The sequence below is a fragment of the Myxine glutinosa genome, chromosome 11 (genome assembly GCF_964187855.1).
Source record: "Myxine glutinosa chromosome 11, kmMyxGlut1.1, whole genome shotgun sequence".
NCBI classification, from domain to species: Eukaryota; Metazoa; Chordata; class Myxini; order Myxiniformes; family Myxinidae; genus Myxine; species Myxine glutinosa.
Window position 1 is genome coordinate 137579076 of NC_136271.1, and position 11467 is coordinate 137590542.

Sequence of the window (11467 nt, forward strand, 5' to 3'; positions counted from 1 at the left end):
AAACAAATGTTTAAAAGGTTAATATTCACAAAAGTAAGCCGGATGGTATTCTAGTATTGTGACCGCTGTACTAGTATTGTACCTCTAGTATTGCTGTACTATTGTACCGCCGCTGTATCCTCTAGTATTGTGATTTCAATACTTTCATAGAATACTTACCCTGCGCAGTCAACTTGGTGCGAGCCAAGTCTTCTGTTTTTGAACGTTTCTTTTTCCCTTTGATCCACTATGGTTGCCAGACCACGTGAGTAAGTACATCATAAATTTATATTCTCTAATGTAACTGTTGCCGAGATCATGCTCAATAAATTTCAAACTGATCAGACGAAGTGTTGTCCCTGTCGAATTATGACGTCTTATGAAGGCACCAATGACATCATCGTGAACAACATTTATTCCCCATGCGGATTTCTTTACAATGAGCCACGTTTCAATTTTTTCCATGGAGTGATTTCGGAGATATCGTGGTTATTCCAAGATGGTGCCTGTACCAGGTGACCCATGATGTCATAATTATCATTAAACTATTCTACAAGAGGAGGCGCTCCCATGGTGAAAATTTCGTATCCATCAGACGAACAGTTTGTTTTTTTTGCTTTTTTTTTAAATACAGAATTGAGGCTCGTGCAAGAGCTAACACATTGAAGATGAAAAGATGCACAGACACATAAAACATCCAATGAATGGAGCAGGAGACAAGAGGGGAGAGAGGGAAGTACACAAGCACAACAACAGAAGAGAACAGGGACGTCGGTAGATCTGTGGAAGGGGGATGGCTGGTGGAGGGCTGGGGGAGCAGGGAGGGGTTTAAAGGGTTTTCTTTTTTTCTTTTTTTTGTATACAAGATCGGGGCTCGTGAAAGAGCTAACATTAATCCCAAAAAAAAAACCAGCACACAAAACATACAATAAAGGGAGCAGGAGACAAGATGGGGAGAGAGAGGGAAACACACAAGTACAACAGCTGACGACAGTACAACAGCACTGTATAAAGTACAACAAGTACAACACAAGTACAACAGCATGGTATAAAGCAAATGAACACTTTCAGGAATTTCAGGAAAGAAGTTGGGGATTTAAAGAGGCGGATTTGGGGTGTTTTAACGGGGGTAGAAAAGATCAAGGTTTTCGATGGGGGAAGATAAAAGATGGTGGTGAACAGCTGTTTTAAAGACCTGGAGGGAGGAGAGGGATTGAAGAGAGTGTAGGAGTTTGTTCCAGAAGCGGGAGAAAAGAGGAATGAAGGAGTGAAGGTGAGCAGAGAGTCTTGATTTCGGCAGTTTCACCAGAAGAGGGTCGCTGGCACATCTTGTGCGACCTGTTAGGAATATTTGGGGGAAAGAGCACAGACAGAGCAGGGGGAGCAAGGCCGGAGAGGAGTCTATAGAAGACAGAAAGACCACCTATCTGCCTGCGGTGAGAGAGAGAAAGGCCCTCGGAATCGACTTCATCACGGGAGATTCCAATGATTCTGAATGCTTTGGTTTCAACCGCGTGAAGCCAAGCAAGGTGTGAGGCAGGAGCACGAGTCCAGAGGGGAGAGCACTATTCCATTGAGCTGTGGATGAAAGCTTTGTATGTGCTGAGGAGCTCAGACGTTCCCAGAAAGGACTTCACATGATGGAGGATGCCCAGGCGACTGGCTTTGGAGGCTAGCTTGGAAATGTGGTTTTCCCAGGAAAGATCATGGCAGATAGTGAGACCCAAAAGCTTGAGTAACATAACTTCTTCAAGAGGATTGTTCAGAAAGTAGATGGGAGGTTTGTCCAGACGGTCTTTTTGGAGAGACAAAGTGAGTGTGAGAGTTGTCAGGATTGAAGGACTTGTCCCACTTGTTCGACCAGTTTGTGATATTGTCCAGGTCTGCAGAGAGTGAAGAGGCTGCTGCCTGCCGATCTGAGGGTTGGGATATGGAGCGGCAGAGAGTGGAGTCATCAGCAAAGAGACAGAGAGGATTTTCCAGAGAGTCGGAGAGACCATTAATGAAGACCAGAAAAAGCACAGGGCCCAGAACACTACCTTGTGGAACTGCAGCCTGAACAGGAAGGGGAGAAGAGAGAATTCCATTCAGGGCCACACGTTGACTACGACCAGAGAGGAAGTCCGCAAGCCATGCATGGAGATTTCCATGGATACCATACGAGGAGAGTTTGGTGAGCAGGGCGGGGTGCCAGACCGTATCGAAGGCATGAGATATGTCAAGGGAGACAGCTCTGATTTCCTGTTTGGCATTGAGGACCTCCATCCATTGTTGAGACAGCAGAAGCAGCATGTCCAGAGTAGAATGACCTGGTCTGAATCATAATTGATGATCAGAGATCAAGCCATTGGAGAAGAGGCAGGAATTGAAGGAAGGCTGATTGGTCTGTCGTTGCAAGGCTGTTTTTTCACCTTTCTTGTGTAAAGCGGTAATGTTGGCTGATTTCCAAGCAGATGGCAGATGACCTTGAGCAAAAGAGAGGGTGAAGAGAATTGAGGGAGGGTGTGAAAGAGCGGCAGAGCAGGATTTTAGGACCCGTGGGCTGATGCCGTCTGGTCCAGTTGTAGAATCAGAGTCGAGGTTTGACAGAAACTTCTCCACCTTGTCAGGAGAGAAGGACACAGAGTCCAGGAGCAGCTGAGTTCGACGAGGTATGGTGGGTACAGAGAGAGAGGGGATTGGGACACAATATTTTGAGGCAAACACAGAGTTGAGGCAATTCGGCTTTGTCATGTGCGGTGTCAGCTGTGTAGCCATTTGAGGTAAGGGAGGGGATGGAAGGGGAACAAACACCAGAAACAGATTTGACCAGACGCCACCAGGATTTGGAGGAGGGAGACAGGTTTGAGAGTTCAGTCTTGAGAGTAGAGACATATTGTTTCCTGGCTCTCCTGATGGTAGACACACACTTGTTCCGAGCTTTATGAAAGGAACTGAGATTGCCTTCATTTGGATTGGCCTTCCAAGGGGCAAAAGCAAGTTGTTTCAGGGCAACTGCCTCACCACAATATTCAGTGTACCATGGACGGGAGGAAGGGTAAGACAAGTGAAGACGAGATGGGATAAATCTGTGCATGAGAGAGAGCAGTTTACTTTGTAACAATTCCCAGGAAGAATTGATGTCAGAGGCAGTAGAGATGGGAGACCAGTCCAGATGATTGATGGCTGCTTGAAGACCACGCCAGTCGGCCTGAGTGAAATGCCAGACTCGTTGACCCTGAGGATGCTCTCTGAGAATGGTCAGAGAGATATCTACTTTAACAAGCAAATGATCAGAAGAACCGATTGGAGCAGAAGAGCAGCAGACATTTGCAGGGAAGTTTGTCATAGCCAAGTATAGAAGAGAAGATGCTCCGCTGACTGAGATCTGGGTCCGGAAATTGACAGATTGTGTAAATCTGTCAACGAAATGTAAATGGAGTCATCACTGTTTGGATGACGGTACAGAACACATTTGAACAAAAGGTGGGAGCGGAGAGGAAGCCGTAGCCAAAGGTACTCCTGGGGGTGGGGTGGAGAGAGGGCAGTGCAAGGAGAGTGAGGAAGAGAGTTTTTGATAAAGATAGCAACCGCACCACCAGGACGAGGCTCAGGTCTACCATACCGGAGGAGGGAGTAACCAGGAAGATATATTAAGGAATCAGAGACATCTTGAAGGAGGAAAGTTTCTGTTAAGCAGATTACATCTGGTTTGTCAGAAACAACCTGCATGGAGAGATCAATCAGGTTTGAGCGAAGGCCCTGGAGTTTGAGGTCCATACCGGTAAGAAAGAGGGAGGGGGAGCATCGGGTGCAGGGCAGAGGAGGGGAGGGGTAGGGTAGGATGAAGGGTTAGAGGGGGAGGTAGGGAGAGCTGTTGATAGTGTGTCAGAGCTAGGAGAAGGGGAAGGATGAGGAGGCCAAAATGTTTGATGGTGATGGGATGAGGCACAGTGAGGGGTTGTTTGAGGGGTGCAGAGCAAAGTAGGAGGTGGAGGTACAGTGCATTGAGAAAGTATTCAGACCCCTTCACTTTTTTCACATTTTGTTATGTTGCTGCCTTATGCTGAAATCGTTTAAATTCATTTTTTCCCTCATCAATCTACACTCAATACCCCATAATGACAAAGAGAAAACAGGATTTTAGAAAGTTTTGCAAATTTATTAAAAAGAAAAAACTGAAATATCACATTTACATAAGTATTCAGACCCTTTGCTGTGACACTTGAAATTTAGCTCAGGTGCCTCCCATTTCTCTTGATCATCTTTGAGATGTTTCTACACCTTGATTGGAGTCCACCTGTGGTAAATTCAATTTATTGGACATGATTTGGACAGGCACCCACCTGTCTATATAAGGTCTCACAGCTGGCAATGCATATCAGAGCAAAAACCAAGCCATGAGGTCGAAGGAACTGCCTGCAGAGCTCAGAGACAGGATTGTGTCGAGGCCCAGATCTGGGGAAGCCTACAAAAACATTTCTGCTGCATTGAAGGTTCCCAAGAGCACAGTGGCCTCCATAATTCTTAAATGGAAGAAGTTTGGAACAACCAGGACTCTTCCTCGAGCTGGCCGCCCACCCAAACTGAGCAATTGGGGGAGAAGGGCCTTGGTAAGAGAGGTGACCAAGAACCCGATGGTCACTGGCTGAGCTCCAGAGATCCTGTGTGGAGATGGGAGAAACTTCCAGAAGGACAACCATCACTGCAACACTCCACTGATTTGGGCTTTATGGCAGACTGGCCAGATGGAAGCCTCTCCTCAGTGAAAGACACATGAAAGCCGACAGAATCTTGTTTCTCACAGTCTGAGAGTCCTTTAGGTGCTTTTTTGCAAACTCCAAGCGGGCTTTCATGTGTCTTTCAAGCGATAGTTTCTCTGTATGCAACTTTAACATGGGGACTGAAAATTTGTTTGTCGGCTTCAACTGGTGTATGTATCTATATATATATATATATATACTGTATGTGCAGTGTCTGTCTTGTGTTGTCACTGAACTACTTTCTCAAACTTTTGTGAAATCGTACCAAACTTCTGGTATGCACATATCTCTCCCATCGGTATGTCCTAGGGTATTTTTTATTTATTTTATCGAATCTTTTTTTTGTTTTGAATTTTTTGGGGGAAATTTTATTTTTCAACTTCAATTGTTTATAAAATGTGATATCACGTATATTACAAATACATTTGAATATTGAATATTTTGAATTATTGTTTGAATTATGATTGCTTTAAACCATGACAAAACGGCAACTCGGGTACAGTCATTTATCTATACTAGGGCATGCCCGTACTATATATATGCCCGTACTATATATCTATCTAAAATTATATCCCCCCCCTCTATTTACATGAAATGGTTTGGTCCATTCGCAACGCCAAAGCGAACGGCGAACGGCTTGCGAGTACAGTGACAATCCCCCCCCTCTATTTACATGAATGGTTTGGTCCATTCGCAACGACCACAGAACCCCCCCCCTCTATTTACATGCAATGGTTTGGTCCAAAGCGAACGGCTTCCGGAGTTTGGTAAAGAAATCGCCATCGCGTGCACAAACGCGCAGGAAAGCGAATGAATCGCAAATTCGTTTTTATTAGTTTTAAAACGTAGTTTAACGCCAACATAGTTTGCAAACGTGAAATAAATGAATACGCTCTCAAATGTGCCATCCGAGGCAGAGTGTGTCCTCCACGTTCGGCACACGCGATCGTTCGCTGCTCTCTGATTGGTTGAATCGTTTTTTGGACATAGCTCGGTAAGTAATTGTCCGATTAATATGAAACCTTGAAAAGGCACATCCTCGGGTCCCCAGCAATATACCTGGCAAGTTAAAAGTATATCGGACCCGTGGTTGTCGAGAAACAGCGGTCACAGACAAACGTACAGACAGAGATTACTGGAATTATAGATAGACTAGGGCATGCCCGTACTATATATATATCTAAAATTATATCCCCCCCCTCTATTTACATGAAATGGTTTGGTCCAAAGCGAACGGCTTGCGAGTGGTGACAATCCCCCCCCCTCTATTTACATGAAATGGTTTGGTCCAAAGCGAACGGCTTCCGGAGTTTGGTAAAGAAATCGCCATCGCGTGCACAAACGCGCAGGAAAGCGAATGAATCGCAAATTCGTTTTTATTAGTTTTAAAACATAGTTTAACGCCAACATAGTTTGCAAACGTGAAATAAATGAATACGCTCTCAAATGTGCCATCCGAGGCAGAGTGTGTCCGCCACGTTCGGCACACGCGATCGTTCGCTGCTCTCTGATTGGTTGAATCGTTTTTTGGACATAGCTCGGTAAGTAATTGTCCGATTAATATGAAACCTTGAAAAGGCACATCCTCGGGTCCCCAGCAATATACCTGGCAAGTTAAAAGTATATCGGACCCGTGGTTGTCGAGAAACAGCGGTCACAGACAAACGTACAGACAGAGATTACTGGAATTATAGATAGACTAGGGCATGCCCGTACTATATCTATATCTAAAATTATATCCCCCCCCTCTATTTACATGAAATGGTTTGGTCCAAAGCGAACGGCTTGCGAGTGGTGACAATCCCCCCCCTCTATTTACATGCAATGGTTTGGTCCAAAGCGAACGGCTTCCGGAGTTTGGTAAAGAAATCGCCATCGCGTGCACAAACGCGCAGGAAAGCGAATGAATCGCAAATTCGTTTTTATTAGTTGTAAAACATAGTTTAACGCCAACATAGTTTGCAAACGTGAAATAAATGAATACGCTCTCAAATGTGCCATCCGAGGCAGAGTGTGCCCGCCACGTTCGGCACACGCGATCGTTCGCTGCTCTCTGATTGGTTGAATCGTTTTTTGGACATAGCTCGGTAAGTAATTGTCCGATTAATATGAAACCTTGAAAAGGCACATCCTCGGGTCCCCAGCAATATACCTGGCAAGTTAAAAGTATATCGGACCCGTGGTTGTCGAGAAACAGCGGTCACAGACAAACGTACAGACAGACAGAGATTAGTGGAATTATAGATAGATATCGACACATCTGGGCAGTGTCTGTGTTGTCACTTAACGACTCCCTCAAACTTTTGTTTCCGTGGTTGTGAAGTGTTTTTAATAACGTTGTGGTGGTTTTGAATCACGTGGTGGTGAGGTATTTTGAATTATGTGGTGGTGAGGTGTTTTTAAATGACGTGGTGGTGAGGTGTTTTTAAATCACATGGTGGTGAGATGTTTTGAATTACGTGGTGGTGAGGTGTTTTGAATAACGTGGTGGTGAGGTATTTATAATTACGTGGTGGTGAGGTGTTTTTAATTATGTGGTGTTGAGGTGTTTTTAATTATGTGGTGGTGACGTGTTTTGAATTACTTGGTGGTGAGATGTTTTTAAATGACGTGGTGGTGAGGTGTTTTTAAATCACATGGTGGTGAGGTGTTTTGAATTACGTGGTGGTGAGGTATTTATAATGACGTGTTGGTGAGGTGTTTTTAATTATGTGCTGATGAGGTGTTTTGAATTACGTGGTGGTGAGGTGTTTTGAATTACTTGGTGGTGAGATGTTTTTAAATGACGTGGTGGTGAGGTGTTTTTAAATGATGTGGTGGTGAGGTGTTTTGAATTACTTGGTGGTGAGATGTTTTTAAATGACTTGGTGGTGAGATGTTTTTAAATGACGTGGTGGTGAGGTGTTTTTAAATGATGTGGTGGTGAGGTGTTTTGAATTACTTGGTGGTGAGATGTTTTTAAATGACTTGGTGGTGAGATGTTTTTAAATGACGTGGTGGTGAGGTGTTTTTAATTTCGTGGCTGTGAGGTGTTTTTAATTTCGTGGCTGTGAGGTGTTTTTATTACTTGTTTTATGGCTGGGAGGTGTTTTTAATTTTGTGGCTGTGAGGTGTTTTTATTACTTGTTTTATGGCTGTGAGGTGTTTTTATTACATGTTTTATGGCTGGGAGGTGTTTTTATTACGTGTTTTATGGCTGGGAGGTGTTTTTAATTTTGTGGCTGTGAGATGTTTTTATTACTTGTTTTATGGCTGTGAGGTGTTTTTATTACATGTTTTATGGCTGGGAGGTGTTTTTAATTTTGTGGCTGTGAGGTGTTTTTATTACTTGTTTTATGGCTGTGAGGTGTTTTTATTACATGTTTTATGGCTGTGAGGTGTTTTTATTACTTGTTTTATGGCTGTGAGTTGTTTTTAATTTTGTGGTGGTGAGGTGTTTTTATTACGTGTTTTATGGCTGTGAGGTGTTTTTATTACTTGTTTTATGGCTGTGAGTTGTTTTTAATTTTGTGGTGGTGAGGTGTTTTTATTACGTGTTTTATGGCTGTGAGGTGTTTTTATTACGTGTTTTATGGCTGTGAGGTGTTTTTATTACTTGTTTTATGGCTGTGAGTTGTTTTTAATTTCGTGGCTGTGAGGTGTTTTTATTACATGTTTTATGGTTGTGAGGTGTTTTTAATTTTGTGGTGGTGAGGTGTTTTTATTACGTGTTTTATGGCTGTGAGGTGTTTTTATTACATGCTTTATGGCTGTGAGGTGTTTTTATTACATGTTTTATGGCTGTGAGGTGTTTTTATTATGTGTTTTATGGCTGTGAGGTGTTTTTATTACATGTTTTATGGCTGTGAGGTGTTTTATTATGTGTTTTATGGCTGTGAGGTGTTTTTATTACATGTTTTATGGCTGAGTTGTTTTTAATTTTGTGGTGGTGAGGTTTTTTTTTTACATGTTTTATGGCTGTGAGGTGTTTTTAATTTTGTGGTGGTGAGGTTTTTTTTTTACATGTTTTATGGCTGTGAGGTGTTTTTAATTTTGTGGTGGTGAGGTTTTTTTTTTACATGTTTTATGGCTGTGAGGTGTTTTTATTTCGTGTTTTATGGCTGTGGGGTGTTTTCAATTTCGTGGTGGTGAGGTGCTTCTATTACGTGTTTTATGGCTGGGAGGTGTTTTTAATTTTGTGGCTGTGAGGTGTTTTTATTACTTGTTTTATGGGTGTGCGGTGTTTTTATTACGTGTTTTATGGCTGTGAGGTGTTTTTATTACATGTTTTATGGCTGTGAGGTGTTTTTATTACATGTTTTATGGCTGTGAGGTGTTTTTATTACGTGTTTTATGGCTGTGAGGTGTTTTTATTACGTGTTTTATGGCTGTGAGTTGTTTTTAATTTTGTGGTGGTGAGGTGTTTTTATTACGTGTTTTATGGCTGTGAGGTGTTTTTATTACATGTTTTATGGCTGTGAGGTGTTTTTATTACATGTTTTATGGCTGTGAGGTGTTTTTATTACATGTTTTATGGCTGTGAGGTGTTTTTATTTCGTGTTTTATGGCTGTGGGGTGTTTTCAATTTCGTGGTGGTGAGGTGTTTCTATTACGTGTTTTATGGCTGTGGGGTGTTTTCAATTTCGTGGTGGTGAGGTGTTTCTATTACGTGTTTTATGGCTGTGAGGTGTTTTTATTACATGTTTTATGGCTGTGAGGTGTTTTTATTACTTGTTTTATGGCTGTGAGTTGTTTTCAATTTCGTGGTGGTGAGGTGTTTTTATTACATGTTTTATGGCTGTGAGGTGTTTCTATTACGTGTTTTATGGCTGTGAGGTGTTTCTATTACGTGTTTTATGGCTGTGAGGTGTTTTTATTACTTGTTTTATGGCTGAGTTGTTTTTAATTTTGTGGTGGTGAGGTGTTTTTATTACGTGTTTTATGGCTGTGAGGTGTTTTTATTACGTGTTTTATGGCTGTGAGGTGTTTTTATTACTTGTTTTATGGCTGTGAGTTGTTTTTAATTTTGTGGTGGTGAGGTGTTTTTATTACGTGTTTTATGGCTGTGAGGTGTTTTTATTACTTGTTTTATGGGTGTGCGGTGTTTTTATTACGTGTTTTATGGCTGTGAGGTGTTTTTATTACATGTTTTATGGCTGTGAGTTGTTTTTAATTTTGTGGTGGTGAGGTGTTTTTATTACGTGTTTTATGGCTGTGAGGTGTTTTTATTACATGCTTTATGGCTGTGAGGTGTTTTTATTACATGTTTTATGGCTGTGAGGTGTTTTTATTACGTGTTTTATGGCTGTGAGGTGTTTTTATTACATGTTTTATGGCTGTGAGGTGTTTTTATTATGTGTTTTATGGCTGTGAGGTGTTTTTATTACATGTTTTATGGCTGTGAGGTGTTTTTATTACATGTTTTATGGCTGTGAGGTGTTTTTATTACATGTTTTATGGCTGTGAGGTGTTTTTATTTCGTGTTTTATGGCTGTGGGGTGTTTTCAATTTCGTGGTGGTGAGGTGTTTTTATTTCGTGTTTTATGGCTGTGGGGTGTTTTCAATTTCGTGGTGGTGAGGTGTTTCTATTACGTGTTTTATGGCTGTGAGGTGTTTTAAATTACTTGGTGGAGAGGTGTAATCGTCCTAAACTTCCAGTCTGCACCTACCCCTCCCCTTTGTATGTGCTGAGGGGTTCTTTCTTGAAAAAAAAAAAACATTCAACCTGAATCTTCAACCTAAATTGCCTATAAAAATGTAATATCACAAACACAACAAATACATTTGTGCTAAATAATGGTTTGTATTATGATTGGTGTAAATCACGACAACACAGCAACTCAGGTACAGTCATTATCCTCAGCTAAAATAAGCCCGTTCCTTAGTAACGACGCTTGGTGAGGCGAGCGCAGCGAGCCGAGCCAAGCTAGTATATATATATATATACACATATATACAGACACACACACATGTGTACATATATACAAACTTTACACCCTTTTAAAATATTTAAAAAAAGATTCTAACATGCTGCCTCAATAGCCTAATAGCTTAATCATCAGACTCCAAAGCTGGGTTTGAATCCCATCTTGGTTGAATATTTTTTCCCCTTACTTTTTCAAGTCTTTTATATCGTCTTGAATATAGTTTTGTACGATGAACAAATGCATTTTGTTTGTATTTAAAATGTATCTTGGGTAAAATGTCTGGGGCATAGAAAATGCCCCTTTATGTAAGAGTATGTGCAATGTGGCAGAGTATAGAAAAGAAGGGACATTCCATAGATTGTGGAAAATGTTGAACAATAGAAAAGAAGGGACTTTCAAAAAATCTCGTGTGCATGCTGTACTACCCTTGTGTTCTGAGGAGGAACCAAGTAATGCTCTCGAAAAGTTCATATAAAGGGGCGCCCCTACATCTGGCAAATAAAATACATTTACTTCTTCATGCACCAATTGGTTTGCACCAACTTCATGCACCTACAGGTGTATGAATCAAATCAAATAATTAATTAAAAAGAGGTCTACTACAAAACTCTCCTCTTTCAACCCTTGTGGGCTTATCTACAAACTTTGTTAAAAATCAATCCTGGAGTAGATCTCGAAAATCCTGACCTGATCCTCTCTGCCCTTTCCCTGTTCCTGGACCCGATCTCTCCCTGAAAAGTCATCCAAGTTAATGTTTCTTCAAAATTATTCTAACCGCAAGTTAATTAGTCAATTCAGTCCTCCGATTCGGCAAGTATAATCTTACGATAAATAGGAGCA

General features: G+C 41.6%; 1 protein-coding gene across 4 annotated transcripts in view; it reads right to left on the bottom strand.

Moving 5' to 3' along the window:
* Positions 1-11467, bottom strand: part of LOC137436810 (sodium-coupled neutral amino acid symporter 2) — a 112861-nt gene that overhangs the window by 80973 nt on the left and 20421 nt on the right. The window lies entirely within an intron of this gene.